Raw genomic sequence first — 7313 nt, 5'->3', positions numbered from 1 at the left:
AAAGGGAAAGGGAGGAAAGGGAAAGGGAGGAAAGGGAAAGGGAGGAAGGAAGGAAAGGAGGGAAGGAAAGGAGGGAAGGAAAGGAGGGAAGGAAAGGAGGGAAGGAAAGGAGGGAAATTATTAGGATTTTTCTTCTATATATTCTGTAAAGTCTACTTTAAAGTCATCCTAAAGAGAATGAGTCCTTTTCATTTTATTAAAAAGTATATCAAAGCAATAATGAGTAGTTTGATCCCAGTGTGAGAGAACATTTTACCTCTTATTTTATGTTAAATAATCCCTCTCAGTTAATAACAATCCCATTTTCAAAGGAAATAGAAATTCTCTGTATGACCATTCTGCATAAAAGCAAAGTTTGTTTTTATTTCTGCAGGAACAATAAATTAGAGCCTTTCATCAACTACCATTTATCTCCTCTTTTTTATGAGGATGCAAGTAACTAATTATCAGTGAAGTTCAATGATCAAGGCACTGCATAAATTTGCAGTAGAAACTAATCCCAATGAATTTATCTGACTACATATATGGCTTAAAATAATCCTCAGTGCCAGTAGTTCTTTCTCAATCATTTATTTTTATGTTAGAATTTCATCTGTCCTTCATGCTTTTTATTTGAAATTGCACCCAAGAGCCAGTTTTACCTGGAAATCTCATGATCTTTTATAAATACAGCCTTGGGTACTAAGAGACAAAAGTAAATACTCTCTTGCTATAGATGAGAGCATCATGAAAGTAGTGAACCAATTCCAAAACTCTTTAGGAAATCTGGTGAAGATATTTAAGGAACGAGTTCAGGGGTGCACTGGATGGAACAGGATCACTTTAGGTCTCTGCCACAGCAGTCAGAAGTACCCCCCAACCTATTCTGAGGGAGCAGGAACAACATTACCAGTGTGGGAAGCAGAGTTATCCCACATGCCACCCACGGCCCACAAATGTGCCCATCCAAGTTGTCCCTGCAGCCAAGTGGTTCAGGTGCAGAGACACCCAAGGGACCGGATGTGGTTCAGGACCAGACATCCGGGAAGGAAGAGTTAGCTAAACATGTTCCAGCACTCTGCAGTCAAAGAAAAATAGTAGCCATTCTTAATCCTTTTGTTTTCTTCCTGAATGTTAATAAACTTAATCTGTCCTTGTTATGGATTTGTAACAAATAAATACTTGGTTTTGAAAAAGGAAAATGAAATGGAAGTTTGGTTATAATATTCAGTTACCTATTTTAGTATCTTTCTCTTCCCTAAACTTGACTTAAATCCTCAGGAAAATCTCAGGTTCCTTGCAGCACTGTTTCTCTGTAGATGACAAGTATGGAAAAGAATGCAATTTAAGGACCCAATCCTGCAAATTGCAGGATGTGTGTAACTCCTTTTGCTTATATGGGCCATATAAATTCTGGTACAAAATTCACAAGCTAACAAAGCACAGATAGTTCCCACATGAGCACATTTCAGCATTTCCTCAGGGGAAACTGAGGGATGCACTGATTGCAAATAGTAATTTCTTAAGTCCAAATCATCTCTAAAAAACTAATAGAGGCTTCAAGTAGTTGAAGATATTGTAGAGGAGATTCTGACTATAACTAACCCAGAGCAAGTCTGGGAAATTCCTACTAGATACAGTGACAGTATTTGAGATTGGTGATTGGCACAGTGTAACAGACTTAAATCCCAAGTCTTAAATCCCTACTTGCATTCAAGAAATATCTAGATTTTAGAAATGAGAAGTCACAGGCTGTTTGCCATTACTCTTCCTTTAAGGCAATAATGAGGGTGTTTTCACTTAAGAATTTATACGTTTTTTTGCCCTTTAGGTCTCTTCCTGCAGGGGAAGATGCAGTAAAGCAAATCCAAAAAATATTTGCTGGTTCGAAATTATCTTCCTGAAGGGGAGAATTTTTTTTGTACTTTTAATCATTTTAGTACTTACTAAATCAAAAATGTAATGTTATTTCTAAGCTTAGCAAGTTCACTTGTCACACACATGTTTGTGATGGGACACTGGCTGACTCTGCAGCATCCTGTAGAGGGATTCTGTACAGTAAATGCACAAAGCATTGCCCAGTGAGACAGAAAAACATCATGTCATCCATGCTGTGCACTTTCCACCCCAGCTCAGGAGAAACAGCAGATAATCTACCTGGTTTAGTGAAACTTTAGCCCTCTGAAAATCTCTCACCTGATCAAAAAATTAATGTTTCTACTCTTAAAAAATCCTTCTCAATACTGCAGAACATTTACTACAGGACAAGGATGGTATCCAGAACACAACATCGGTAACATGCACACAGAATAATTTGTTGTAATATTTTTCAAATAACTGAAGTCACAAGGTTATTGCCTTATTCTCTGAGATTTGTACCATTTCCTTGTTACAAAGGGGCTGCTTATAGAAGCAGGAAGTGCAAGGATGGCTATAAACAGCCGGGGGAGATAATTCAAAGGAGTTGGGAGTCCACAACAGGATTTACATTATCTATAGTTTTACAGCCTGTTTATACTTTGCATGTACTGTACATACATTTATATTTCCAAATTTTCTAAGCACAGTTACCAGTGTTAATAAGACTATACTTCTAATTTCTACCCTTTGGAGAGTCTCACAAGAAATGCAACCTTACAGTAACTCTGAAGCAGACTGTGCTTTACATACCATGACTCATATTTCTGGTCCAGTCTTGCCAATACAAGTCACAGCACAGATTCAGTAGGATAAACTACTCAGACCTGAATGGTGCAGGCCCTAGATGAATATACTGTTTCACCACATCCTATCTATAAATCCATTGTGCTGTGTATGATAAAGCAATAGTCAAAAAACAAAAGCTCAGCTGGAGACTTACAGTTAATTTGGATAAATTTTCCCAGTTGTTTGCTATGCAGAAATGTATTTCCTATGGGGTCTGGGTTTCAAAGGCATTACTGGCACTTAGGAGATGAGCAGAAGAGGTTGAACCAGTTGACAATCAGTGAAGAACCACATCTGCTTGTGATTTGCAGTACCCAAGACATCAGCTTTTCCTCCTGGCAGCTGTCTTCTGTTTCAAGAATAAAAGACAGTTTGGGCTGCTATTTATCTGTCACCTTGCAAGAGTTTCATGCAAGCTTCCATGCAGGGACACCTCAAATTTTGTCTCATGAGTTATAAATACGTCACATCCACACCAGCAAAGTTCAGGCTCCTAGTTCACAAACAGGACTGAAGCAAACAGAAAAAAGAGCTGGAGAGCTCTTGGCCTGAACACAGACACCTTTCCATCTGCAGGCAGCTCTCTGAGGCTGACCACTTCCATGCCTGAGCTCAAGGGAGCATGGACAGCTCAGTCTGCCACAGAGCTGACAACAGCCTGATTTAGGGATCACAGACTTTCTTCCCATGGCATCTGCAGGGAGCCAGGAGCTGAACCCTCAGGGCAAATCCTCTCAATTTCTTACATTCTCTTGAACTTAGATGCCATGGTAGACATACCACTCAACTTAGGTACTTATAAGGTGCTATGAATATGCCCCTCTACATTCCCCTGCCAGCTCTGACTTCATCTCTCAAGTGGTTACACATCCCAGGCCTCTGCAGAGCCCAGTGGAGGTCCCTGCGCCTGGAGCTCCCCTGCCAGGGAAGCGATGAGGCTCTGAACTGCAGCCTTGTTCTTTGAACAGAGCTTGGGGAACAGAGCTGGCCATCATCTGCTGTGAACCAAAAGCAAATTAACTACAAATTAATTAGAAATTACAAAATGCAAAGCTGGTAATAAAGAAGACTGCTGTTAGAGCAATGATTGCTCTAAATTGTTATGGAGGATTTGGAGAGTCTGTGAAAAGTAGCAACATCAAAGAGCGAGCATGCTTTGGCTATTGAGGTAGCTCTGATGTGACTGTGCAGATATCTGTGCACAGCAGATACTGTAAAAAAACACAGAAAGCCTTGACTGATCAGCCAACCTTTAAAGAACAAGGTTTCTGTGGATAATTTATCAAAACAAAGCCACCTTCCTGGCACAAGTTTGTCAATTTTGTTTGTGCTAGATAAACAAACACAATACGAATATTCCATTATCTTTTGCTGCTTGTACTAGCGTCGCAGCATTTTCAGTAACAAGATAAACATGTATAAAAATGGATCTTTTTTTTTTCAGTAGTTGCCCTTGTTATAGTCTTGTCTCACGATAAATGTGAGATTATTTATCCTTCCATAAAACAAATCTACCTTACATTACCATGGGGAAGAGCTCCTACAGATCTGCATTGCTGCATGGGTAAGTTCGGGTACACTTGCATCAAGCTTTGCCTCTGGTAACCTTCTCCTGTGCCCATCCCAGCAGCTCACTTCCTAATTCTCCGTGGAGGTCTTCCCTGAATCCAGATACCTGTGAGGAGAATATGATTTTATCAGAGGCACTGCTGCACTTCAGTCTGTCTCATTACCACCATGCCTAGGTATCCAGCGAGAGCTAGTAAAAACCTGCCATTCCCCCGTGAAAACACAGGTAGTTGTATAACAAATGATTTCCAAACTGCAAACTTCAGAAGTTTTCTAAGTAACTTACAGGCCATGTGAACTTGTACTGCCAAAACTTTCTCAGCAAAAAAGCCAGGTTCATGTTATAATTCTTATTAATAACAAGACTTAAGCCTTTCTAAGTCTACCCAGCAACAGGTTTGCGCTTCAACAGCACCTTTGTGTATCAAAGACTAACAACTTAACACATGGCATGGAAAATCATGAGCTGATACTTTAATTAATCATCAAATTAAAATCTTCATTTCACATTCACTGGTTCACCTGTGCTGAGTAGGCCTTCAATAGGATTGAATGACACATAAGAAAAACCTTCCCCCTGCCTACCTTTGCCGTGTTCAGTAAGATGCCTGGAACTGGTGTGTCCTGTCACTGCTCTACTGCTCACCTCTGGCTGAGTGTAACACAGAACTGTGGAAATACTCACAGAACTGTGGAAATATTCACAGCACACTTGGCCGGCCAGGCTCATAGTTGAGTGCCTTAGAAAGCCCCGAGCTACCTAGAGAGACTGCACAGGAGATCGAGCACTTCAGTAGCTCCAAAAGCGGCAAGTGGTAGCTGCAAAGCTGATACCACGAGCAAAAGCAAAGAGGTAGAAATACAGCCCTCGCTCTGTGCTTTAATCCTGCTAGTAGATTGCTCTCTCTCCCAGACAGAGACACACATAAGCCGTCAGGAGAAGGGCAGCCAGCGCACAACGGGGAGGAGCCCGCTCGGCTCGTCTTTTATTCGGGGGAAGGGAAAGGGGAGAACTAGGGGCGGGCCCAGCGTACCCAGCCAATCGGACTCTGCTTCGGTGGAATCCGAGTTACTTTCAGTTCTACCCGCGCTTAGAACAAAGGGGATTCAGAGCACATGGCAGGGACAGGTCCTGCCTTGTCTGACCAGTCTTGGGCCTGACTGCACCTTAGGGGCAGGCAGCAACACAGAACAGATGACTAGGTTCAAGTAAATAACAGATATGAGAGTATGTTATCACCTTGCACATCTACAGTCCTTTGTGTCCAGTGAGCGTCATGTCAGGGGTGGTCCCCCCACAAAGCCTCTCAGAGGTCAAGAGCAATTTCTGGTACAGCTGCGTGCTCCTGTCCCTGGGGCAGCCGCTGGTATTTGGGTGTGTGAGATGGCTCCTGGGGTGCCATTCTCTTCCCCCTTGGTGAAAGTTCCTGCACCATGCAGCAGCAGTAGTACAATAACACAAGGAAGGCCTTATGTCAGTGCTCTGCTCAAACCTGTGAAGGCTTTAGAGAGTTATTGGTGTCAGGTCAAGAGGGGAAGAGAAATCACCTTAATTAACCAGGGTTTTATTACTGTCATGCTAAGTATATAGTTTAGTGGGTAATCAAAACTTCCTTGACAATTCTCTGATTGCACTGCAGAAAACTTTAACTCAGTAATCAGTGAGAAAACCAGTGGTGCTTATACAATTTACTATCACATTTCAGTTCTCCTGTGTTACTACCAAAAGTCTAAAAGACATATAGAAAAATACACTTAGCACTCCTTTCCATGCTGTCCCTTGCAGGCCATGAAGATGCTAAAACCTGCCTTTGTTTCTCCAGGGAGAAGATGACAGTTGCTGATGCTGTGATTGCTTCATCTATTTTTGCTGATATACTACTCAGTGCTACAATTTGGTTCTACTAATTGATTCCTCCTACATGAAAACAGCTGATGAACACCCATTTTAAAAAATATGCCTAAGCAGGGTTGATCTGCCACTCTTTTAAGACTGCAGCTACTTTTGATTACTTAACATAACAATAAGCATCTTAGTCACTCGGTTGCTGTAGGTAACACTGTATAACACTTGCATATTCTCTCGCTATTCCTTGTTGTAACCATTAGTATCTGAGGAAAAAATCAATTTGTTATTCAAAGTTTGTACTCTCTTTTTATGTTTCTACTTCTGCTTTTCTATGCAATGATAGGTGATATTAGCTGTGGCTGGAAATGCTTTTACATGATGTCTAGTCCTTCATCTTAATTCTGGCTGCTGTGAAGTCAGAAATATAGAGTAAATACAGTCACTCATATATATGAGAGTTTTCCTATGCAAATTTATTTCACAATTACAAAAGGACATTCTTTTCTAAAAAACTCAGTTGGACTAGTACTGCATCAAACTTTAAAAATGAAAGGGTAATTGCTAGAACCACATTTTAACAACAAGGTACATATTGTTATCCCATGCTGTAGGGAAACTCAGGGACTCACTGCTGCAGCGAGGAGCAAAATCCAAAAAGGGTCTAAATCATTTGGGAAAGTGCAACAGGAAGCAATGCTTTAGTTGCAAAGGAAATAGAAAAAGCTTTAGAAGTGAGAGGAAATAGAAGTGAGCCTTAGCTGCCTTAACAGAAGGATGTCCATGCCCATGGTGAGAGGACTCCCTTCTCCTGCCATGTGGTAACTTGTACATAGGAGGGTAGGTGTAAGCTGGTAAACTCCACTGCTTTGGGAGAGTGTGAAAATTCAAGGGGTCAGGAGGTGCAGAAAGATGCTTGTGGAAATGAGGAGAGGGTAAAGAGCTGATACCTTTTCTCTAGCAGAGGATTCAGTGACTGACAGCTCCACCAGACTGCAGCTCAGTTCTGCATTATCTCCTGCACTTTGCTCCTTCTTCAGCCTCTGCACTCTTTGATGGTGTATCTGCCATATATTTTATATTTGCAACTTGCCTGATCTTACATTACAAAACAACTTTGCCAAGTAAATAAGAGCAAATCCTTATATCAAAGAATAAATTGTTTGCGTGCATGTGTATGTATGCTGGGAGATACGGGAATAATAAGCTATTT

General features: G+C 41.2%; 1 long non-coding RNA gene across 3 annotated transcripts in view; it reads right to left on the bottom strand.

The window, feature by feature from the left end:
* The window catches only part of LOC121666964, a 13626-nt gene extending 7785 nt beyond the window's left edge, over window positions 1-5841 (bottom strand). Inside the window, exons 1-3 of one of the 3 annotated variants that reach the window (XR_006016857.1) lie at window positions 4840-5841; window positions 4211-4360; window positions 2840-3034 (exon numbers count right to left, since the gene is read on the bottom strand). This is a non-coding gene — a long non-coding RNA (uncharacterized LOC121666964). The remainder of the gene's footprint in view (window positions 1-2839; window positions 3035-4210; window positions 4361-4839) is intronic. The other 2 variants (XR_006016856.1, XR_006016858.1) reach the window with 2 other exon arrangements.
* Window positions 5842-7313: the final 1472 nt, after the last annotated feature.

The sequence above is a fragment of the Corvus kubaryi genome, unplaced genomic scaffold, assembly GCF_017639235.1.
Source record: "Corvus kubaryi isolate FWS band 111438036 unplaced genomic scaffold, C.kubaryi_AGA036_p1.0 37354, whole genome shotgun sequence".
Classification (NCBI taxonomy): Eukaryota; Metazoa; Chordata; class Aves; order Passeriformes; family Corvidae; genus Corvus; species Corvus kubaryi.
Note: the sequence above shows the minus strand (reverse complement) of the source record. Positions and strands in the feature narration are given on the sequence as shown.